Genomic DNA, 26,331 nt, shown 5'->3' on the forward strand with positions numbered 1-26,331 from the left:
TCAGCGATGGACTCGGTCCAGCAGGATGTCCCTGGCCTCAAAGGCTGGGCTCCTTCCTTCCTGCCTGCCCGCTGCTGTCTCCCATGATTCCCCGGCGCATCCATTTTGACTTAGTTAGGGATGGACTCGGTCCAGCAGGATGTCCCTGGCCTCAAAGGCCGGGCTCCTTCCTTCCTGCCTGCCCACTGCTATCTACCATGATTCCCCGGGGCGTCTATTTTGACTGTAGTCAGGGATGGACTCGGTCCGGCAGGATGTTCCTGCTGGGCAGGTAGAGGCCCAGCAGGGATTATTATATTTCTATTTCAATATCGATGAAATAAAAGACTGCTAGGAGTGGGCGGGGCCAGGGGTGGTGGCGGGGACAGGGGTGGGCGGGGCTAGGAGTGGGCGTGGCTGGTGTTGGGAGCTGGCCAGGGGTGCGCAGTGCTAGGAGTTGGCCTGGCTTGGGTTTGGGGCGGGCCAGGGGTGCAGCATTGCTAGGGGTGGACGTGGCCAGGGTTTGGGGCAGGGCCAGGGGTGCGGTAGAGCTATGGGGTGGGCGGTGCAAAAGTGGGCGTGGCTAGGCGTTGGGGCCAAGCGGGGTGTGTGGCATGGCTATGGGGTGGGCGGTGCTTGGAGTGGGGCGTGGCTAGGGCTGAAGCGGGGCCAGGTGTGAGGCATTGCTAGGTGAGGGCGGTGCTAGGAGTGGGCATGGCTAGGGCTGAAGCGGGGCCAGGGGTGCGGCATTGCTACCGGGTGGGCGGTGCTGTGATTGGGGCTTGCTTAGGGTTTGGTTTAGGCCTAAGGTTAGGGCGTGGCTAGGGGTGGGGCGGGGTGTGGGGAGCCACTCCACTACTCCGCAGGACTACATCTCCCATGATTCCACGTGACGACCATTTTGCCTGTAGTCAGCGATGATTCGGTCCAGAAGGATGTCCCTGGCCTCAAAGGCCGGGGTCCTCCCTTCCTGCCTGCCCGCTGCTATCTCCCATGATTCCCCGGGGCGTCCATTTTGACTGTAGTCAGGGATGGACTCGGTCCGGCACGATGTCCCTGGCCTCAAAGGCCGGGCTCCTTCCTTCCTGTTTGCCCGGTGCTCCGCGGGACTACATCTCCCATGATCCCCTGTGCCTGCCAATTTCCCCCACTTACAGCCCCCCCAACTGCTCTGCATCTATATTCAATCATCCGCCTATTTCATCGATGTTAATTAGATTCATATTTAAAACTAGTTAATATCATGGACGATTAATTATGTTGAATAATAAATAGATCGTTTGTATTCAATCAGTGAGGCGGGGCGGGGGAGGGGAGAGGACAGAGCTCTGTGTCCCCGCGGCGCCGCATCTGCTTCCCACCTGGAAAATTAGAATATTGTACACATAATAAATAAATAAATATAAAAATTAGGATATTGTGTACATCATAAATCAATAAATATTTTTTAAAAATAAATAAAAATAAAAAATAAACACCTCTTCTATACACAAAGGATAGAGAAGCAGAGGGAGAAACAAGAGAAACTTTGTATTTCACAACAGCGACAAACAGCATAAAGTAACTTGGGGTCACCATAACTGATAATGAAAAATCCATTTGATAAGACTTTAAGGCTTTGAAGAAAACCTGAAAAGGACCCAAAAATATTGAAAAATCTCCCAAGGTCTTGTAGGAGTAGGATCAACAAATATGGGAGCTACAGCAATGGCGATCTATAAATTTGATACATTACCCGTGAAAACGTAAAATAAATTTTTACAGACCTTGAGGAAACAACAATATTCAACTTTATAAAAAAAAAAAAAACCAAAAAATGTCTTTTTTTTTTTTTTTGAAAAACAGGGGAAAATACGCACAGTGATTTTTTTGGGGGGAAATGTGTGCGTGGTATTCCTGGATAATTCCTACTGGTTTGGGGCACGAATCATCTTATAGGGACCCGAAGAAAATTTAGGATTATTTCCTTTGAAAAACAGGATGAACCCACAGCCTCTCGTTTTCAGAAGCAAATACTCTTCTCCAGAGTAACATTGCTTTTGAATTTCATTCGAGGTATTTCAAAAATATTTACCTTGAATTAAGTAAATCATTAATAAACAAATATCCTTTCTCGCCGCGGTTGCCACTCCTCACGACTCAAACCATGAAAAGATAACATGATAGCATAGAGTGTCACTATTCTCCGTGTATCTGTATTTTTGTACTTGATTTTAATTTAATTTTAATTGACTCACGAAGATCTGTCTGTCTCTGCCCTCCAGGCTTGTGCTACCACACCCAGCAACTCTCTTTATTCCTTATTTTTCGATTTTTACTTTAAGAACTTCAACTTTTAGCCTGCCCATATTTTTAACACATTGTAAATCATTTTAAAACTTTTCTTGGTGCTGAAGAGATGGCTCAGAGGTTAAGAGCACGGCCTGCTCTCCCAGAGGTCCTGGGTTCGAGTCCCTGCCACCTCATGGTGGCTCACAACCATCTGTGATGGGTTCTGGCGCCCTCTGCTGGCGTGAGGGCATACACGCAGACAGAATACTGTATACATAATAAGTAAATATAAAATTAGAATATTGTATACATAATAAATAAATGTAAAAATTAGAACATTGTATACATAATAAATGAATGTAAAAATTAGAATATTGTATACATAATTAATAAACATAAAATTAGAATATTGTATACATATTAAATAAATAAATAAATATAAAGATTACAATATTGTATACATAATAAATATAAAAATTAGAATATTGTGTGCATAACAAATATATAAATTAGAATATTGTGTGCATAATAAATATATAAATTAGAATATTGTGTGCATAATAAATAAATATGAAAATTAGAATCTTGTGTACATTCTAAATCAATATCAAAATTAGAATACTGTATACATATTAAATAAATAAATATAAAGATTACAATATTGTATACATAATAAATATAAAAATTAGAATATTGTGTGCATAACAAATATATAAATTAGAATATTGTGTGCATAATAAATATATAAATTAGAATATTGTGTGCATAATAAATAAATATGAAAATTAGAATCTTGTGTACATTCTAAATCAATATCAAAATTAGAATACTGTATACATATTAAATAAATAAATATAAAAATTAGAATATTGTATACATAATAAATATAAAAATTAGAATATTGTGTGCATAATAAATATAAAATAAGAATATTGTATACATAATAAATATAAAATTAGAATATTGTATACTTAATAAATAAATATGAAAATTAGAATATTGTGTACATTTTAAATAAATATAAAAATTAGAATATTGTATACATAATAGATACATATAAATAGTAGAATATTGTATGCATAATAAATACATGTAAAAATTACAATATTGTATAGATAATAAATAAATATACAATTAGAATATTGTGTGCATAATAAATAAATATAAAATTAGAATATTGTGACCGTAATAAATAAATACAAAATTAGAATATTGTGTACAAATAGATAAATATTTTAAAAAAGAAAAGGATGGAGAAAAATTTGCCTTCCCAGTGCCTACACATATTAACGCTCAGCAAACTGGGAGATAAAAGTCGACTGCACTCCCATTGGGAACGCTCAACCGCACGAGCATGAGGCGATACGTTGTAAATGAAGCCTTGGAAATCACACGCAAGCGATTCCATAAATCTATAAAATACCATTCTACGGATTGCATTTTGCTATTTGACTCAAAAAAAAGTTTTAATATTTATTTCATAATAAAAAAAATAATGATGATGATGGAAAAAAAACACGCCAAACAGGTTTTCTTTATTTCTCACAAAACTTTATTGCCACGTGAACCCGAGTGCTAGAGTTTGTAGATTTTACTTTAGAAAGATTGTTTGAGTCAGCAAAGATATTTTTTGCCTAGATGGGGATCCCAAACAGCTCCTGAAATTAATTAATGAAATTAATTAATCCATTCACTACCCGGGTGACAGAATGGGTTTAAAGAAATTAGGGGCACAGAAGGGAAAAAATTAAGAGAGACAGGGTAGGGACGCTTAACGATTTCCAAAAAAATTCATTTAATCAAAAATTCAAATAGCGACAAAGATTTGCAGAGTCCCAGAGAGTTAACAGCAGAAGCGGAAAGGGAAATGAAGACGGTTTAGGAAAAAATTACAGAAAAAACATGTAAATAGGGTGGATCCAAATCTTCGTGGTCTTCTATTCGTATTGCTTTCCTGAATTTCTCCTACAGGAATTTTAATTTTAATAATTTTAATTTTTAATTTTAAATTTAATTTAATCCAGAGGGAAGATGCTATTTTAGAATGACTCTTCTTAAGACAAAAACCAAGTAAAAAACAACTGGATCAGACCGGATGCACCTGGATCAAACTGGATCAAACCAGTGTAGACAGGTTCAAAACCGGATCAAGCCTGATCAGACCGGATCAAACTGGTTCAAACTGGATCAAAGAATGAAAACTCATGGAGAAAAGATCTCTGGATTAATTATGAAAGGTAAACGGAGACTTTGTCAACGAGCAGGTAGAGGCCCAGCAGGGATTATTATATTTCTATTTCAATATCGATGAAATAAAAGACTGCTAGGAGTGGGCGGGGCTAGGGGTGGTGGTGGGGACAGGGGTGGGCGGTGCTAGGAGTGGGCGTGGCTGGGGTTGGGAGCTGGCCAGGGGTGCGCAGTGCTAGGAGTTGGCCTGGCTTGGGTTTGGGGCGGGCCAGGTGTGAGGCATTGCTAGGTGTGGGCGGTGCTAGGAGTGGGCATGGCTAGGGTTGGTGGCGGGGCCAGGGGTGCGGCATTGCTAAGGGGTGGGCGGTGCTGTGATTGGGGTTTGCTTAGGGTTTGGGTTAGGCCTAAGGTTAGGGCGTGGCTAGGGGTGGGGCGGGGTGTGGGGAGCCACTCCACTATTCCGCAGGACTACATCTCCCATGATTCCTCGTGACGACGATGTTGCCTGTAGTCAGCGATGGACTCGGTCCAGCAGGATGTCCCTGGCCTCAAAGGCTGGGCTCCTTCCTTCCTGCCTGCCCGCTGCTGTCTCCCATGATTCCCCGGCGCATCCATTTTGACTTAGTTAGGGATGGACTCGGTCCAGCAGGATGTCCCTGGCCTCAAAGGCCGGGCTCCTTCCTTCCTGCCTGCCCACTGCTATCTACCATGATTCCCCGGGGCGTCTATTTTGACTGTAGTCAGGGATGGACTCGGTCCGGCAGGATGTTCCTGCTGGGCAGGTAGAGGCCCAGCAGGGATTATTATATTTCTATTTCAATATCGATGAAATAAAAGACTGCTAGGAGTGGGCGGGGCCAGGGGTGGTGGCGGGGACAGGGGTGGGCGGGGCTAGGAGTGGGCGTGGCTGGTGTTGGGAGCTGGCCAGGGGTGCGCAGTGCTAGGAGTTGGCCTGGCTTGGGTTTGGGGCGGGCCAGGGGTGCAGCATTGCTAGGGGTGGACGTGGCCAGGGTTTGGGGCAGGGCCAGGGGTGCGGTAGAGCTATGGGGTGGGCGGTGCAAAAGTGGGCGTGGCTAGGCGTTGGGGCCAAGCGGGGTGTGTGGCATGGCTATGGGGTGGGCGGTGCTTGGAGTGGGGCGTGGCTAGGGCTGAAGCGGGGCCAGGTGTGAGGCATTGCTAGGTGAGGGCGGTGCTAGGAGTGGGCATGGCTAGGGCTGAAGCGGGGCCAGGGGTGCGGCATTGCTACCGGGTGGGCGGTGCTGTGATTGGGGCTTGCTTAGGGTTTGGTTTAGGCCTAAGGTTAGGGCGTGGCTAGGGGTGGGGCGGGGTGTGGGGAGCCACTCCACTACTCCGCAGGACTACATCTCCCATGATTCCACGTGACGACCATTTTGCCTGTAGTCAGCGATGATTCGGTCCAGAAGGATGTCCCTGGCCTCAAAGGCCGGGGTCCTCCCTTCCTGCCTGCCCGCTGCTATCTCCCATGATTCCCCGGGGCGTCCATTTTGACTGTAGTCAGGGATGGACTCGGTCCGGCACGATGTCCCTGGCCTCAAAGGCCGGGCTCCTTCCTTCCTGTTTGCCCGGTGCTCCGCGGGACTACATCTCCCATGATCCCCTGTGCCTGCCAATTTCCCCCACTTACAGCCCCCCCAACTGCTCTGCATCTATATTCAATCATCCGCCTATTTCATCGATGTTAATTAGATTCATATTTAAAACTAGTTAATATCATGGACGATTAATTATGTTGAATAATAAATAGATCGTTTGTATTCAATCAGTGAGGCGGGGCGGGGGAGGGGAGAGGACAGAGCTCTGTGTCCCCGCGGCGCCGCATCTGCTTCCCACCTGGAAAATTAGAATATTGTACACATAATAAATAAATAAATATAAAAATTAGGATATTGTGTACATCATAAATCAATAAATATTTTTTAAAAATAAATAAAAATAAAAAATAAACACCTCTTCTATACACAAAGGATAGAGAAGCAGAGGGAGAAACAAGAGAAACTTTGTATTTCACAACAGCGACAAACAGCATAAAGTAACTTGGGGTCACCATAACTGATAATGAAAAATCCATTTGATAAGACTTTAAGGCTTTGAAGAAAACCTGAAAAGGACCCAAAAATATTGAAAAATCTCCCAAGGTCTTGTAGGAGTAGGATCAACAAATATGGGAGCTACAGCAATGGCGATCTATAAATTTGATACATTACCCGTGAAAACGTAAAATAAATTTTTACAGACCTTGAGGAAACAACAATATTCAACTTTATAAAAAAAAAAAAAACCAAAAAATGTCTTTTTTTTTTTTTTTGAAAAACAGGGGAAAATACGCACAGTGATTTTTTTGGGGGGAAATGTGTGCGTGGTATTCCTGGATAATTCCTACTGGTTTGGGGCACGAATCATCTTATAGGGACCCGAAGAAAATTTAGGATTATTTCCTTTGAAAAACAGGATGAACCCACAGCCTCTCGTTTTCAGAAGCAAATACTCTTCTCCAGAGTAACATTGCTTTTGAATTTCATTCGAGGTATTTCAAAAATATTTACCTTGAATTAAGTAAATCATTAATAAACAAATATCCTTTCTCGCCGCGGTTGCCACTCCTCACGACTCAAACCATGAAAAGATAACATGATAGCATAGAGTGTCACTATTCTCCGTGTATCTGTATTTTTGTACTTGATTTTAATTTAATTTTAATTGACTCACGAAGATCTGTCTGTCTCTGCCCTCCAGGCTTGTGCTACCACACCCAGCAACTCTCTTTATTCCTTATTTTTCGATTTTTACTTTAAGAACTTCAACTTTTAGCCTGCCCATATTTTTAACACATTGTAAATCATTTTAAAACTTTTCTTGGTGCTGAAGAGATGGCTCAGAGGTTAAGAGCACGGCCTGCTCTCCCAGAGGTCCTGGGTTCGAGTCCCTGCCACCTCATGGTGGCTCACAACCATCTGTGATGGGTTCTGGCGCCCTCTGCTGGCGTGAGGGCATACACGCAGACAGAATACTGTATACATAATAAGTAAATATAAAATTAGAATATTGTATACATAATAAATAAATGTAAAAATTAGAACATTGTATACATAATAAATGAATGTAAAAATTAGAATATTGTATACATAATTAATAAACATAAAATTAGAATATTGTATACATATTAAATAAATAAATAAATATAAAGATTACAATATTGTATACATAATAAATATAAAAATTAGAATATTGTGTGCATAACAAATATATAAATTAGAATATTGTGTGCATAATAAATATATAAATTAGAATATTGTGTGCATAATAAATAAATATGAAAATTAGAATCTTGTGTACATTCTAAATCAATATCAAAATTAGAATACTGTATACATATTAAATAAATAAATATAAAGATTACAATATTGTATACATAATAAATATAAAAATTAGAATATTGTGTGCATAACAAATATATAAATTAGAATATTGTGTGCATAATAAATATATAAATTAGAATATTGTGTGCATAATAAATAAATATGAAAATTAGAATCTGTGTACATTCTAAATCAATATCAAAATTAGAATACTGTATACATATTAAATAAATAAATATAAAAATTAGAATATTGTATACATAATAAATATAAAAATTAGAATATTGTGTGCATAATAAATATAAAATAAGAATATTGTATACATAATAAATATAAAATTAGAATATTGTATACTTAATAAATAAATATGAAAATTAGAATATTGTGTACATTTTAAATAAATATAAAAATTAGAATATTGTATACATAATAGATACATATAAATAGTAGAATATTGTATGCATAATAAATACATGTAAAAATTACAATATTGTATAGATAATAAATAAATATACAATTAGAATATTGTGTGCATAATAAATAAATATAAAATTAGAATATTGTGACCGTAATAAATAAATACAAAATTAGAATATTGTGTACAAATAGATAAATATTTTAAAAAAGAAAAGGATGGAGAAAAATTTGCCTTCCCAGTGCCTACACATATTAACGCTCAGCAAACTGGGAGATAAAAGTCGACTGCACTCCCACTGGGAACGCTCAACCGCACGAGCATGAGGCGATACGTTGTAAATGAAGCCTTGGAAATCACACGCAAGCGATTCCATAAATCTATAAAATACCATTCTACGGATTGCATTTTGCTATTTGACTCAAAAAAAAGTTTTAATATTTATTTCATAATAAAAAAAATAATGATGATGATGGAAAAAAAACACGCCAAACAGGTTTTCTTTATTTCTCACAAAACTTTATTGCCACGTGAACCCGAGTGCTAGAGTTTGTAGATTTTACTTTAGAAAGATTGTTTGAGTCAGCAAAGATATTTTTTGCCTAGATGGGGATCCCAAACAGCTCCTGAAATTAATTAATGAAATTAATTAATCCATTCACTACCCGGGTGACAGAATGGGTTTAAAGAAATTAGGGGCACAGAAGGGAAAAAATTAAGAGAGACAGGGTAGGGACGCTTAACGATTTCCAAAAAAATTCATTTAATCAAAAATTCAAATAGCGACAAAGATTTGCAGAGTCCCAGAGAGTTAACAGCAGAAGCGGAAAGGGAAATGAAGACGGTTTAGGAAAAAATTACAGAAAAAACATGTAAATAGGGTGGATCCAAATCTTCGTGGTCTTCTATTCGTATTGCTTTCCTGAATTTCTCCTACAGGAATTTTAATTTTAATAATTTTAATTTTTAATTTTAAATTTAATTTAATCCAGAGGGAAGATGCTATTTTAGAATGACTCTTCTTAAGACAAAAACCAAGTAAAAAAAAACTGGATCAGACCGGATGCACCTGGATCAAACTGGATCAAACCAGTGTAGACAGGTTCAAAACCGGATCAAGCCTGATCAGACCGGATCAAACTGGTTCAAACTGGATCAAAGAATGAAAACTCATGGAGAAAAGATCTCTGGATTAATTATGAAAGGTAAACGGAGACTTTGTCAACGAGCAGGTAGAGGCCCAGCAGGGATTATTATATTTCTATTTCAATATCGATGAAATAAAAGACTGCTAGGAGTGGGCGGGGCTAGGGGTGGTGGTGGGGACAGGGGTGGGCGGTGCTAGGAGTGGGCGTGGCTGGGGTTGGGAGCTGGCCAGGGGTGCGCAGTGCTAGGAGTTGGCCTGGCTTGGGTTTGGGGCGGGCCAGGTGTGAGGCATTGCTAGGTGTGGGCGGTGCTAGGAGTGGGCATGGCTAGGGTTGGTGGCGGGGCCAGGGGTGCGGCATTGCTAAGGGGTGGGCGGTGCTGTGATTGGGGTTTGCTTAGGGTTTGGGTTAGGCCTAAGGTTAGGGCGTGGCTAGGGGTGGGGCGGGGTGTGGGGAGCCACTCCACTACTCCGCAGGACTACATCTCCCATGATTCCTCGTGACGACGATGTTGCCTGTAGTCAGCGATGGACTCGGTCCAGCAGGATGTCCCTGGCCTCAAAGGCTGGGCTCCTTCCTTCCTGCCTGCCCGCTGCTGTCTCCCATGATTCCCCGGCGCATCCATTTTGACTTAGTTAGGGATGGACTCGGTCCAGCAGGATGTCCCTGGCCTCAAAGGCCGGGCTCCTTCCTTCCTGCCTGCCCACTGCTATCTACCATGATTCCCCGGGGCGTCTATTTTGACTGTAGTCAGGGATGGACTCGGTCCGGCAGGATGTTCCTGCTGGGCAGGTAGAGGCCCAGCAGGGATTATTATATTTCTATTTCAATATCGATGAAATAAAAGACTGCTAGGAGTGGGCGGGGCCAGGGGTGGTGGCGGGGACAGGGGTGGGCGGGGCTAGGAGTGGGCGTGGCTGGTGTTGGGAGCTGGCCAGGGGTGCGCAGTGCTAGGAGTTGGCCTGGCTTGGGTTTGGGGCGGGCCAGGGGTGCAGCATTGCTAGGGGTGGACGTGGCCAGGGTTTGGGGCAGGGCCAGGGGTGCGGTAGAGCTATGGGGTGGGCGGTGCAAAAGTGGGCGTGGCTAGGCGTTGGGGCCAAGCGGGGTGTGTGGCATGGCTATGGGGTGGGCGGTGCTTGGAGTGGGGCGTGGCTAGGGCTGAAGCGGGGCCAGGTGTGAGGCATTGCTAGGTGTGGGCGGTGCTAGGAGTGGGCATGGCTAGGGCTGAAGCGGGGCCAGGGGTGCGGCATTGCTACCGGGTGGGCGGTGCTGTGATTGGGGCTTGCTTAGGGTTTGGTTTAGGCCTAAGGTTAGGGCGTGGCTAGGGGTGGGGCGGGGTGTGGGGAGCCACTCCACTACTCCGCAGGACTACATCTCCCATGATTCCACGTGACGACCATTTTGCCTGTAGTCAGCGATGATTCGGTCCAGAAGGATGTCCCTGGCCTCAAAGGCCGGGGTCCTCCCTTCCTGCCTGCCCGCTGCTATCTCCCATGATTCCCCGGGGCGTCCATTTTGACTGTAGTCAGGGATGGACTCGGTCCGGCACGATGTCCCTGGCCTCAAAGGCCGGGCTCCTTCCTTCCTGTTTGCCCGGTGCTCCGCGGGACTACATCTCCCATGATCCCCTGTGCCTGCCAATTTCCCCCACTTACAGCCCCCCCAACTGCTCTGCATCTATATTCAATCATCCGCCTATTTCATCGATGTTAATTAGATTCATATTTAAAACTAGTTAATATCATGGACGATTAATTATGTTGAATAATAAATAGATCGTTTGTATTCAATCAGTGAGGCGGGGCGGGGGAGGGGAGAGGACAGAGCTCTGTGTCCCCGCGGCGCCGCATCTGCTTCCCACCTGGAAAATTAGAATATTGTACACATAATAAATAAATAAATATAAAAATTAGGATATTGTGTACATCATAAATCAATAAATATTTTTTAAAAATAAATAAAAATAAAAAATAAACACCTCTTCTATACACAAAGGATAGAGAAGCAGAGGGAGAAACAAGAGAAACTTTGTATTTCACAACAGCGACAAACAGCATAAAGTAACTTGGGGTCACCATAACTGATAATGAAAAATCCATTTGATAAGACTTTAAGGCTTTGAAGAAAACCTGAAAAGGACCCAAAAATATTGAAAAATCTCCCAAGGTCTTGTAGGAGTAGGATCAACAAATATGGGAGCTACAGCAATGGCGATCTATAAATTTGATACATTACCCGTGAAAACGTAAAATAAATTTTTACAGACCTTGAGGAAACAACAATATTCAACTTTATAAAAAAAAAAAACCAAAAAATGTCTTTTTTTTTTTTGAAAAACAGGGGAAAATACGCACAGTGATTTTTTTGGGGGGAAATGTGTGCGTGGTATTCCTGGATAATTCCTACTGGTTTGGGGCACGAATCATCTTATAGGGACCCGAAGAAAATTTAGGATTATTTCCTTTGAAAAACAGGATGAACCCACAGCCTCTCGTTTTCAGAAGCAAATACTCTTCTCCAGAGTAACATTGCTTTTGAATTTCATTCGAGGTATTTCAAAAATATTTACCTTGAATTAAGTAATTCATTAATAAACAAATATCCTTTCTCGCCGCGGTTGCCACTCCTCACGACTCAAACCATGAAAAGATAACATGATAGCATAGAGTGTCACTATTCTCCGTGTATCTGTATTTTTGTACTTGATTTTAATTTAATTTTAATTGACTCACGAAGATCTGTCTGTCTCTGCCCTCCAGGCTTGTGCTACCACACCCAGCAACTCTCTTTATTCCTTATTTTTCGATTTTTACTTTAAGAACTTCAACTTTTAGCCTGCCCATATTTTTAACACATTGTAAATCATTTTAAAACTTTTCTTGGTGCTGAAGAGATGGCTCAGAGGTTAAGAGCAAGGCCTGCTCTCCCAGAGGTCCTGGGTTCGAGTCCCTGCCACCTCATGGTGGCTCACAACCATCTGTGATGGGTTCTGGCGCCCTCTGCTGGCGTGAGGGCATACACGCAGACAGAATACTGTATACATAATAAGTAAATATAAAATTAGAATATTGTATACATAATAAATAAATGTAAAAATTAGAACATTGTATACATAATAAATGAATGTAAAAATTAGAATATTGTATACATAATAAATAAATGTAAAAATTAGAATATTTTATACATAATTAATAAACATAAAATTAGAATATTGTATACATATTAAATAAATAAATAAATATAAAGATTACAATATTGTATACATAATAAATATAAAAATTAGAATATTGTGTGCATAACAAATATATAAATTAGAATATTGTGTGCATAATAAATATATAAATTAGAATATTGTGTGCATAATAAATAAATATGAAAATTAGAATCTTGTGTACATTCTAAATCAATATCAAAATTAGAATACTGTATACATATTAAATAAATAAATATAAAGATTACAATATTGTATACATAATAAATATAAAAATTAGAATATTGTGTGCATAACAAATATATAAATTAGAATATTGTGTGCATAATAAATATATAAATTAGAATATTGTGTGCATAATAAATAAATATGAAAATTAGAATCTGTGTACATTCTAAATCAATATCAAAATTAGAATACTGTATACATATTAAATAAATAAATATAAAAATTAGAATATTGTATACATAATAAATATAAAAATTAGAATATTGTGTGCATAATAAATATAAAATAAGAATATTGTATACATAATAAATATAAAATTAGAATATTGTATACTTAATAAATAAATATGAAAATTAGAATATTGTGTACATTTTAAATAAATATAAAAATTAGAATATTGTATACATAATAGATACATATAAATAGTAGAATATTGTATGCATAATAAATACATGTAAAAATTACAATATTGTATAGATAATAAATAAATATACAATTAGAATATTGTGTGCATAATAAATAAATATAAAATTAGAATATTGTGACCGTAATAAATAAATACAAAATTAGAATATTGTGTACAAATAGATAAATATTTTAAAAAAGAAAAGGATGGAGAAAAATTTGCCTTCCCAGTGCCTACACATATTAACGCTCAGCAAACTGGGAGATAAAAGTCGACTGCACTCCCACTGGGAACGCTCAACCGCACGAGCATGAGGCGATACGTTGTAAATGAAGCCTTGGAAATCACACGCAAGCGATTCCATAAATCTATAAAATACCATTCTACGGATTGCATTTTGCTATTTGACTCAAAAAAAAGTTTTAATATTTATTTCATAATAAAAAAAATAATGATGATGATGGAAAAAAAACACGCCAAACAGGTTTTCTTTATTTCTCACAAAACTTTATTGCCACGTGAACCCGAGTGCTAGAGTTTGTAGATTTTACTTTAGAAAGATTGTTTGAGTCAGCAAAGATATTTTTTGCCTAGATGGGGATCCCAAACAGCTCCTGAAATTAATTAATGAAATTAATTAATCCATTCACTACCCGGGTGACAGAATGGGTTTAAAGAAATTAGGGGCACAGAAGGGAAAAAATTAAGAGAGACAGGGTAGGGACGCTTAACGATTTCCAAAAAAATTCATTTAATCAAAAATTCAAATAGCGACAAAGATTTGCAGAGTCCCAGAGAGTTAACAGCAGAAGCGGAAAGGGAAATGAAGACGGTTTAGGAAAAAATTACAGAAAAAACATGTAAATAGGGTGGATCCAAATCTTCGTGGTCTTCTATTCGTATTGCTTTCCTGAATTTCTCCTACAGGAATTTTAATTTTAATAATTTTAATTTTTAATTTTAAATTTAATTTAATCCAGAGGGAAGATGCTATTTTAGAATGACTCTTCTTAAGACAAAAACCAAGTAAAAAAAAACTGGATCAGACCGGATGCACCTGGATCAAACTGGATCAAACCAGTGTAGACAGGTTCAAAACCGGATCAAGCCTGATCAGACCGGATCAAACTGGTTCAAACTGGATCAAAGAATGAAAACTCATGGAGAAAAGATCTCTGGATTAATTATGAAAGGTAAACGGAGACTTTGTCAACGAGCAGGTAGAGGCCCAGCAGGGATTATTATATTTCTATTTCAATATCGATGAAATAAAAGACTGCTAGGAGTGGGCGGGGCTAGGGGTGGTGGTGGGGACAGGGGTGGGCGGTGCTAGGAGTGGGCGTGGCTGGGGTTGGGAGCTGGCCAGGGGTGCGCAGTGCTAGGAGTTGGCCTGGCTTGGGTTTGGGGCGGGCCAGGTGTGAGGCATTGCTAGGTGTGGGCGGTGCTAGGAGTGGGCATGGCTAGGGTTGGTGGCGGGGCCAGGGGTGCGGCATTGCTAAGGGGTGGGCGGTGCTGTGATTGGGGTTTGCTTAGGGTTTGGGTTAGGCCTAAGGTTAGGGCGTGGCTAGGGGTGGGGCGGGGTGTGGGGAGCCACTCCACTACTCCGCAGGACTACATCTCCCATGATTCCTCGTGACGACGATGTTGCCTGTAGTCAGCGATGGACTCGGTCCAGCAGGATGTCCCTGGCCTCAAAGGCTGGGCTCCTTCCTTCCTGCCTGCCCGCTGCTGTCTCCCATGATTCCCCGGCGCATCCATTTTGACTTAGTTAGGGATGGACTCGGTCCAGCAGGATGTCCCTGGCCTCAAAGGCCGGGCTCCTTCCTTCCTGCCTGCCCACTGCTATCTACCATGATTCCCCGGGGCGTCTATTTTGACTGTAGTCAGGGATGGACTCGGTCCGGCAGGATGTTCCTGCTGGGCAGGTAGAGGCCCAGCAGGGATTATTATATTTCTATTTCAATATCGATGAAATAAAAGACTGCTAGGAGTGGGCGGGGCCAGGGGTGGTGGCGGGGACAGGGGTGGGCGGGGCTAGGAGTGGGCGTGGCTGGTGTTGGGAGCTGGCCAGGGGTGCGCAGTGCTAGGAGTTGGCCTGGCTTGGGTTTGGGGCGGGCCAGGGGTGCAGCATTGCTAGGGGTGGACGTGGCCAGGGTTTGGGGCAGGGCCAGGGGTGCGGTAGAGCTATGGGGTGGGCGGTGCAAAAGTGGGCGTGGCTAGGCGTTGGGGCCAAGCGGGGTGTGTGGCATGGCTATGGGGTGGGCGGTGCTTGGAGTGGGGCGTGGCTAGGGCTGAAGCGGGGCCAGGTGTGAGGCATTGCTAGGTGAGGGCGGTGCTAGGAGTGGGCATGGCTAGGGCTGAAGCGGGGCCAGGGGTGCGGCATTGCTACCGGGTGGGCGGTGCTGTGATTGGGGCTTGCTTAGGGTTTGGTTTAGGCCTAAGGTTAGGGCGTGGCTAGGGGTGGGGCGGGGTGTGGGGAGCCACTCCACTACTCCGCAGGACTACATCTCCCATGATTCCACGTGACGACCATTTTGCCTGTAGTCAGCGATGATTCGGTCCAGAAGGATGTCCCTGGCCTCAAAGGCCGGGGTCCTCCCTTCCTGCCTGCCCGCTGCTATCTCCCATGATTCCCCGGGGCGTCCATTTTGACTGTAGTCAGGGATGGACTCGGTCCGGCACGATGTCCCTGGCCTCAAAGGCCGGGCTCCTTCCTTCCTGTTTGCCCGGTGCTCCGCGGGACTACATCTCCCATGATCCCCTGTGCCTGCCAATTTCCCCCACTTACAGCCCCCCCAACTGCTCTGCATCTATATTCAATCATCCGCCTATTTCATCGATGTTAATTAGATTCATATTTAAAACTAGTTAATATCATGGACGATTAATTATGTTGAATAATAAATAGATCGTTTGTATTCAATCAGTGAGGCGGGGCGGGGGAGGGGAGAGGACAGAGCTCTGTGTCCCCGCGGCGCCGCATCTGCTTCCCACCTGGAAAATTAGAATATTGTACACATAATAAATAAATAAATATAAAAATTAGGATATTGTGTACATCATAAATCAATAAATATTTTTTAAAAATAAATAAAAATAAAAAATAAACACCTCTTCTATACACAAAGGATAGAGAAGCAGAGGGAGAAACAAGAGAAACTTTGTATTTCACAACAGCGACAAACAGCATAAAGTAACTTGGGGTCACCATAACTGATAATGAAAAATCCATTTGATAAGACTTTAAGGCTTTGAAGAAAACCTGAAAAGGACCCAAAAATATTGAAAAATCTCCCAAGGTCTTGTAGGAGTAGGATCAACAAATATGGGAGCTACAGCAATGGCGATCTATAAATTTGATACATTACCCGTGAAAACGTAAAATAAATTTTTACAGACCTTGAGGAAACAACAATATTCAACTTTATAAAAAAAAAAAAACCAAAAAATGTCTTTTTTTTTTTGAAAAACAGGGGAAAATACGCACAGTGATTTTTTTGGGGGGAAATGTGTGCGTGGTATTCCTGGATAATTCCTACTGGTTTGGGGCACGAATCATCTTATAGGGACCCGAAGAAAATTTAGGATTATTTCCTTTGAAAAACAGGATGAACCCACAGCCTCTCGTTTTCAGAAGCAAATACTCTTCTCCAGAGTAACATTGCTTTTGAATTTCATTCGAGGTATTTCAAAAATATTTACCTTGAATTAAGTAATTCATTAATAAACAAATATCCTTTCTCACCGCGGTTGCCACTCCTCACGACTCAAACCATGAAAAGATAACATGATAGCATAGAGTGTCACTATTCTCCGTGTATCTGTATTTTTGTACTTGATTTTAATTTAATTTTAATTGACTCACGAAGATCTGTCTGTCTCTGCCCTCCAGGCTTGTGCTACCACACCCAGCAACTCTCTTTATTCCTTATTTTTCGATTTTTACTTTAAGAACTTCAACTTTTAGCCTGCCCATATTTTTAACACATTGTAAATCATTTTAAAACTTTTCTTGGTGCTGAAGAGATGGCTCAGAGGTTAAGAGCAAGGCCTGCTCTCCCAGAGGTCCTGGGTTCGAGTCCCTGCCACCTCATGGTGGCTCACAACCATCTGTGATGGGTTCTGGCGCCCTCTGCTGGCGTGAGGGCATACACGCAGACAGAATACTGTATACATAATAAGTAAATATAAAATTAGAATATTGTATACATAATAAATAAATGTAAAAATTAGAACATTGTATACATAATAAATGAATGTAAAAATTAGAATATTGTATACATAATAAATAAATGTAAAAATTAGAATATTTTATACATAATTAATAAACATAAAATTAGAATATTGTATACATATTAAATAAATAAATAAATAAATATAAAGATTACAATATTGTATACATAATAAATATAAAAATTAGAATATTGTGTGCATAACAAATATATAAATTAGAATATTGTGTGCATAATAAATATATAGATTAGAATATTGTGTGCATAATAAATAAATATGAAAATTAGAATCTTGTGTACATTCTAAATCAATATCAAAATTAGAATACTGTATACATATTAAATAAATAAATATAAAGATTACAATATTGTATACATAATAAATATAAAAATTAGAATATTGTGTGCATAACAAATATATAAATTAGAATATTGTGTGCATAATAAATATATAAATTAGAATATTGTGTGCATAATAAATAAATATGAAAATTAGAATCTGTGTACATTCTAAATCAATATCAAAATTAGAATACTGTATACATATTAAATAAATAAATATAAAAATTAGAATATTGTATACATAATAAATATAAAAATTAGAATATTGTGTGCATAATAAATATAAAATAAGAATATTGTATACATAATAAATATAAAATTAGAATATTGTATACTTAATAAATAAATATGAAAATTAGAATATTGTGTACATTTTAAATAAATATAAAAATTAGAATATTGTATACATAATAGATACATATAAATAGTAGAATATTGTATGCATAATAAATACATGTAAAAATTACAATATTGTATAGATAATAAATAAATATACAATTAGAATATTGTGTGCATAATAAATAAATATAAAATTAGAATATTGTGACCGTAATAAATAAATACAAAATTAGAATATTGTGTACAAATAGATAAATATTTTAAAAAAGAAAAGGATGGAGAAAAATTTGCCTTCCCAGTGCCTACACATATTAACGCTCAGCAAACTGGGAGATAAAAGTCGACTGCACTCCCACTGGGAACGCTCAACCGCACGAGCATGAGGCGATACGTTGTAAATGAAGCCTTGGAAATCACACGCAAGCGATTCCATAAATCTATAAAATACCATTCTACGGATTGCATTTTGCTATTTGACTCAAAAAAAAGTTTTAATATTTATTTCATAATAAAAAAAATAATGATGATGATGGAAAAAAAACACGCCAAACAGGTTTTCTTTATTTCTCACAAAACTTTATTGCCACGTGAACCCGAGTGCTAGAGTTTGTAGATTTTACTTTAGAAAGATTGTTTGAGTCAGCAAAGATATTTTTTGCCTAGATGGGGATCCCAAACAGCTCCTGAAATTAATTAATGAAATTAATTAATCCATTCACTACCCGGGTGACAGAATGGGTTTAAAGAAATTAGGGGCACAGAAGGGAAAAAATTAAGAGAGACAGGGTAGGGACGCTTAACGATTTCCAAAAAAATTCATTTAATCAAAAATTCAAATAGCGACAAAGATTTGCAGAGTCCCAGAGAGTTAACAGCAGAAGCGGAAAGGGAAATGAAGACGGTTTAGGAAAAAATTACAGAAAAAACATGTAAATAGGGTGGATCCAAATCTTCGTGGTCTTCTATTCGTATTGCTTTCCTGAATTTCTCCTACAGGAATTTTAATTTTAATAATTTTAATTTTTAATTTTAAATTTAATTTAATCCAGAGGGAAGATGCTATTTTAGAATGACTCTTCTTAAGACAAAAACCAAGTAAAAAAAAACTGGATCAGACCGGATGCACCTGGATCAAACTGGATCAAACCAGTGTAGACAGGTTCAAAACCGGATCAAGCCTGATCAGACCGGATCAAACTGGTTCAAACTGGATCAAAGAATGAAAACTCATGGAGAAAAGATCTCTGGATTAATTATGAAAGGTAAACGGAGACTTTGTCAACGAGCAGGTAGAGGCCCAGCAGGGATTATTATATTTCTATTTCAATATCGATGAAATAAAAGACTGCTAGGAGTGGGCGGGGCTAGGGGTGGTGGTGGGGACAGGGGTGGGCGGTGCTAGGAGTGGGCGTGGCTGGGGTTGGGAGCTGGCCAGGGGTGCGCAGTGCTAGGAGTTGGCCTGGCTTGGGTTTGGGGCGGGCCAGGTGTGAGGCATTGCTAGGTGTGGGCGGTGCTAGGAGTGGGCATGGCTAGGGTTGGTGGCGGGGCCAGGGGTGCGGCATTGCTAAGGGGTGGGCGGTGCTGTGATTGGGGTTTGCTTAGGGTTTGGGTTAGGCCTAAGGTTAGGGCGTGGCTAGGGGTGGGGCGGGGTGTGGGGAGCCACTCCACTACTCCGCAGGACTACATCTCCCATGATTCCTCGTGACGACGATGTTGCCTGTAGTCAGCGATGGACTCGGTCCAGCAGGATGTCCCTGGCCTCAAAGGCTGGGCTCCTTCCTTCCTGCCTGCCCGCTGCTGTCTCCCATGATTCCCCGGCGCATCCATTTTGACTTAGTTAGGGATGGACTCGGTCCAGCAGGATGTCCCTGGCCTCAAAGGCCGGGCTCCTTCCTTCCTGCCTGCCCACTGCTATCTACCATGATTCCCCGGGGCGTCTATTTTGACTGTAGTCAGGGATGGACTCGGTCCGGCAGGATGTTCCTGCTGGGCAGGTAGAGGCCCAGCAGGGATTATTATATTTCTATTTCAATATCGATGAAATAAAAGACTGCTAGGAGTGGGCGGGGCCAGGGGTGGTGGCGGGGACAGGGGTGGGCGGGGCTAGGAGTGGGCGTGGCTGGTGTTGGGAGCTGGCCAGGGGTGCGCAGTGCTAGGAGTTGGCCTGGCTTGGGTTTGGGGCGGGCCAGGGGTGCAGCATTGCTAGGGGTGGACGTGGCCAGGGTTTGGGGCAGGGCCAGGGGTGCGGTAGAGCTATGGGGTGGGCGGTGCAAAAGTGGGCGTGGCTAGGCGTTGGGGCCAAGCGGGGTGTGTGGCATGGCTATGGGGTGGGCGGTGCTTGGAGTGGGGCGTGGCTAGGGCTGAAGCGGGGGCCAGGTGTGAGGCATTGCTAGGTGTGGGCGGTGCTAGGAGTGGGCATGGCTAGGGCTGAAGCGGGGCCAGGGGTGCGGCATTGCTACCGGGTGGGCGGTGCTGTGATTGGGGCTTGCTTAGGGTTTGGTTTAGGCCTAAGGTTAGGGCGTGGCTAGGGGTGGGGCGGGGTGTGGGGAGCCACTCCACTACTCCGCAGGACTACATCTCCCATGATTCCACGTGACGACCATTTTGCCTGTAGTCAGCGATGATTCGGTCCAGAAGGATGTCCCTGGCCTCAAAGGCCGGGGTCCTCCCTTCCTGCCTGCCCGCTGCTATCTCCCATGATTCCCCGGGGCGTCCATTTTGACTGTAGTCAGGGATGGACTCGGTCCGGCACGATGTCCCTGGCCTCAAAGGCCGGGCTCCTTCCTTCCTGTTTGCCCGGTGCTCCGCGGGACTACATCTCCCATGATCCCCTGTGCCTGCCAATTTCCCCCACTTACAGCCCCCCCAACTGCTCTGCATCTATATTCAATCATCCGCCTATTTCATCGATGTTAATTAGATTCATATTTAAAACTAGTTAATATCATGGACGATTAATTATGTTGAATAATAAATAGATCGTTTGTATTCAATCAGTGAGGCGGGGCGGGGGAGGGGAGAGGACAGAGCTCTGTGTCCCCGCGGCGCCGCATCTGCTTCCCACCTGGAAAATTAGAATATTGTACACATAATAAATAAATAAATATAAAAATTAGGATATTGTGTACATCATAAATCAATAAATATTTTTTAAAAATAAATAAAAATAAAAAATAAACACCTCTTCTATACACAAAGGATAGAGAAGCAGAGGGAGAAACAAGAGAAACTTTGTATTTCACAACAGCGACAAACAGCATAAAGTAACTTGGGGTCACCATAACTGATAATGAAAAATCCATTTGATAAGACTTTAAGGCTTTGAAGAAAACCTGAAAAGGACCCAAAAATATTGAAAAATCTCCCAAGGTCTTGTAGGAGTAGGATCAACAAATATGGGAGCTACAGCAATGGCGATCTATAAATTTGATACATTACCCGTGAAAACGTAAAATAAATTTTTACAGACCTTGAGGAAACAACAATATTCAACTTTATAAAAAAAAAAAAAACCAAAAAATGTCTTTTTTTTTTTTTTTGAAAAACAGGGGAAAATACGCACAGTGATTTTTTTGGGGGGAAATGTGTGCGTGGTATTCCTGGATAATTCCTACTGGTTTGGGGCACGAATCATCTTATAGGGACCCGAAGAAAATTTAGGATTATTTCCTTTGAAAAACAGGATGAACCCACAGCCTCTCGTTTTCAGAAGCAAATACTCTTCTCCAGAGTAACATTGCTTTTGAATTTCATTCGAGGTATTTCAAAAATATTTACCTTGAATTAAGTAAATCATTAATAAACAAATATCCTTTCTCGCCGCGGTTGCCACTCCTCACGACTCAAACCATGAAAAGATAACATGATAGCATAGAGTGTCACTATTCTCCGTGTATCTGTATTTTTGTACTTGATTTTAATTTAATTTTAATTGACTCACGAAGATCTGTCTGTCTCTGCCCTCCAGGCTTGTGCTACCACACCCAGCAACTCTCTTTATTCCTTATTTTTCGATTTTTACTTTAAGAACTTCAACTTTTAGCCTGCCCATATTTTTAACACATTGTAAATCATTTTAAAACTTTTCTTGGTGCTGAAGAGATGGCTCAGAGGTTAAGAGCAAGGCCTGCTCTCCCAGAGGTCCTGGGTTCGAGTCCCTGCCACCTCATGGTGGCTCACAACCATCTGTGATGGGTTCTGGCGCCCTCTGCTGGCGTGAGGGCATACACGCAGACAGAATACTGTATACATAATAAGTAAATATAAAATTAGAATATTGTATACATAATAAATAAATGTAAAAATTAGAACATTGTATACATAATAAATGAATGTAAAAATTAGAATATTGTATACATAATAAATAAATGTAAAAATTAGAATATTTTATACATAATTAATAAACATAAAATTAGAATATTGTATACATATTAAATAAATAAATAAATATAAAGATTACAATATTGTATACATAATAAATATAAAAATTAGAATATTGTGTGCATAACAAATATATAAATTAGAATATTGTGTGCATAATAAATATATAGATTAGAATATTGTGTGCATAATAAATAAATATGAAAATTAGAATCTTGTGTACATTCTAAATCAATATCAAAATTAGAATACTGTATACATATTAAATAAATAAATATAAAGATTACAATATTGTATACATAATAAATATAAAAATTAGAATATTGTGTGCATAACAAATATATAAATTAGAATATTGTGTGCATAATAAATATATAAATTAGAATATTGTGTGCATAATAAATAAATATGAAAATTAGAATCTGTGTACATTCTAAATCAATATCAAAATTAGAATACTGTATACATATTAAATAAATAAATATAAAAATTAGAATATTGTATACATAATAAATATAAAAATTAGAATATTGTGTGCATAATAAATATAAAATAAGAATATTGTATACATAATAAATATAAAATTAGAATATTGTATACTTAATAAATAAATATGAAAATTAGAATATTGTGTACATTTTAAATAAATATAAAAATTAGAATATTGTATACATAATAGATACATATAAATAGTAGAATATTGTATGCATAATAAATACATGTAAAAATTACAATATTGTATAGATAATAAATAAATATACAATTAGAATATTGTGTGCATAATAAATAAATATAAAATTAGAATATTGTGACCGTAATAAATAAATACAAAATTAGAATATTGTGTACAAATAGATAAATATTTTAAAAAAGAAAAGGATGGAGAAAAATTTGCCTTCCCAGTGCCTACACATATTAACGCTCAGCAAACTGGGAGATAAAAGTCGACTGCACTCCCACTGGGAACGCTCAACCGCACGAGCATGAGGCGATACGTTGTAAATGAAGCCTTGGAAATCACACGCAAGCGATTCCATAAATCTATAAAATACCATTCTACGGATTGCATTTTGCTATTTGACTCAAAAAAAAGTTTTAATATTTATTTCATAATAAAAAAAATAATGATGATGATGGAAAAAAAACACGCCAAACAGGTTTTCTTTATTTCTCACAAAACTTTATTGCCACGTGAACCCGAGTGCTAGAGTTTGTAGATTTTACTTTAGAAAGATTGTTTGAGTCAGCAAAGATATTTTTTGCCTAGATGGGGATCCCAAACAGCTCCTGAAATTAATTAATGAAATTAATTAATCCATTCACTACCCGGGTGACAGAATGGGTTTAAAGAAATTAGGGGCACAGAAGGGAAAAAATTAAGAGAGACAGGGTAGGGACGCTTAACGATTTCCAAAAAAATTCATTTAATCAAAAATTCAAATAGCGACAAAGATTTGCAGAGTCCCAGAGAGTTAACAGCAGAAGCGGAAAGGGAAATGAAGACGGTTTAGGAAAAAATTACAGAAAAAACATGTAAATAGGGTGGATCCAAATCTTCGTGGTCTTCTATTCGTATTGCTTTCCTGAATTTCTCCTACAGGAATTTTAATTTTAATAATTTTAATTTTTAATTTTAAATTTAATTTAATCCAGAGGGAAGATGCTATTTTAGAATGACTCTTCTTAAGACAAAAACCAAGTAAAAAAAAACTGGATCAGACCGGATGCACCTGGATCAAACTGGATCAAACCAGTGTAGACAGGTTCAAAACCGGATCAAGCCTGATCAGACCGGATCAAACTGGTTCAAACTGGATCAAAGAATGAAAACTCATGGAGAAAAGATCTCTGGATTAATTATGAAAGGTAAACGGAGACTTTGTCAACGAGCAGGTAGAGGCCCAGCAGGGATTATTATATTTCTATTTCAATATCGATGAAATAAAAGACTGCTAGGAGTGGGCGGGGCTAGGGGTGGTGGTGGGGACAGGGGTGGGCGGTGCTAGGAGTGGGCGTGGCTGGGGTTGGGAGCTGGCCAGGGGTGCGCAGTGCTAGGAGTTGGCCTGGCTTGGGTTTGGGGCGGGCCAGGTGTGAGGCATTGCTAGGTGTGGGCGGTGCTAGGAGTGGGCATGGCTAGGGTTGGTGGCGGGGCCAGGGGTGCGGCATTGCTAAGGGGTGGGCGGTGCTGTGATTGGGGTTTGCTTAGGGTTTGGGTTAGGCCTAAGGTTAGGGCGTGGCTAGGGGTGGGGCGGGGTGTGGGGAGCCACTCCACTACTCCGCAGGACTACATCTCCCATGATTCCTCGTGACGACGATGTTGCCTGTAGTCAGCGATGGACTCGGTCCAGCAGGATGTCCCTGGCCTCAAAGGCTGGGCTCCTTCCTTCCTGCCTGCCCGCTGCTGTCTCCCATGATTCCCCGGCGCATCCATTTTGACTTAGTTAGGGATGGACTCGGTCCAGCAGGATGTCCCTGGCCTCAAAGGCCGGGCTCCTTCCTTCCTGCCTGCCCACTGCTATCTACCATGATTCCCCGGGGCGTCTATTTTGACTGTAGTCAGGGATGGACTCGGTCCGGCAGGATGTTCCTGCTGGGCAGGTAGAGGCCCAGCAGGGATTATTATATTTCTATTTCAATATCGATGAAATAAAAGACTGCTAGGAGTGGGCGGGGCCAGGGGTGGTGGCGGGGACAGGGGTGGGCGGGGCTAGGAGTGGGCGTGGCTGGTGTTGGGAGCTGGCCAGGGGTGCGCAGTGCTAGGAGTTGGCCTGGCTTGGGTTTGGGGCGGGCCAGGGGTGCAGCATTGCTAGGGGTGGACGTGGCCAGGGTTTGGGGCAGGGCCAGGGGTGCGGTAGAGCTATGGGGTGGGCGGTGCAAAAGTGGGCGTGGCTAGGCGTTGGGGCCAAGCGGGGTGTGTGGCATGGCTATGGGGTGGGCGGTGCTTGGAGTGGGGCGTGGCTAGGGCTGAAGCGGGGGCCAGGTGTGAGGCATTGCTAGGTGTGGGCGGTGCTAGGAGTGGGCATGGCTAGGGCTGAAGCGGGGCCAGGGGTGCGGCATTGCTACCGGGTGGGCGGTGCTGTGATTGGGGCTTGCTTAGGGTTTGGTTTAGGCCTAAGGTTAGGGCGTGGCTAGGGGTGGGGCGGGGTGTGGGGAGCCACTCCACTACTCCGCAGGACTACATCTCCCATGATTCCACGTGACGACCATTTTGCCTGTAGTCAGCGATGATTCGGTCCAGAAGGATGTCCCTGGCCTCAAAGGCCGGGGTCCTCCCTTCCTGCCTGCCCGCTGCTATCTCCCATGATTCCCCGGGGCGTCCATTTTGACTGTAGTCAGGGATGGACTCGGTCCGGCACGATGTCCCTGGCCTCAAAGGCCGGGCTCCTTCCTTCCTGTTTGCCCGGTGCTCCGCGGGACTACATCTCCCATGATCCCCTGTGCCTGCCAATTTCCCCCACTTACAGCCCCCCCAACTGCTCTGCATCTATATTCAATCATCCGCCTATTTCATCGATGTTAATTAGATTCATATTTAAAACTAGTTAATATCATGGACGATTAATTATGTTGAATAATAAATAGATCGTTTGTATTCAATCAGTGAGGCGGGGCGGGGGAGGGGAGAGGACAGAGCTCTGTGTCCCCGCGGCGCCGCATCTGCTTCCCACCTGGAAAATTAGAATATTGTACACATAATAAATAAATAAATATAAAAATTAGGATATTGTGTACATCATAAATCAATAAATATTTTTTAAAAATAAATAAAAATAAAAAATAAACACCTCTTCTATACACAAAGGATAGAGAAGCAGAGGG

General features: G+C 41.0%; 1 long non-coding RNA gene across 1 annotated transcript; it reads left to right on the plus strand.

The window, feature by feature from the left end:
* The first annotated feature begins 4,400 nt into the window (after positions 1–4,400).
* LOC142837402 (uncharacterized) lies at positions 4,401–24,370 on the plus strand. The gene is made up of 5 exons (XR_012908274.1): positions 4,401–4,487; positions 9,222–9,434; positions 14,200–14,412; positions 19,182–19,394; positions 24,166–24,370. It is a non-coding gene; the product is annotated as an uncharacterized LOC142837402 (long non-coding RNA).
* The last annotated feature ends 1,961 nt before the right edge of the window (positions 24,371–26,331 follow it).

Source organism: Microtus pennsylvanicus, chromosome 18 (assembly GCF_037038515.1).
Source record: "Microtus pennsylvanicus isolate mMicPen1 chromosome 18, mMicPen1.hap1, whole genome shotgun sequence".
NCBI classification, from domain to species: Eukaryota; Metazoa; Chordata; class Mammalia; order Rodentia; family Cricetidae; genus Microtus; species Microtus pennsylvanicus.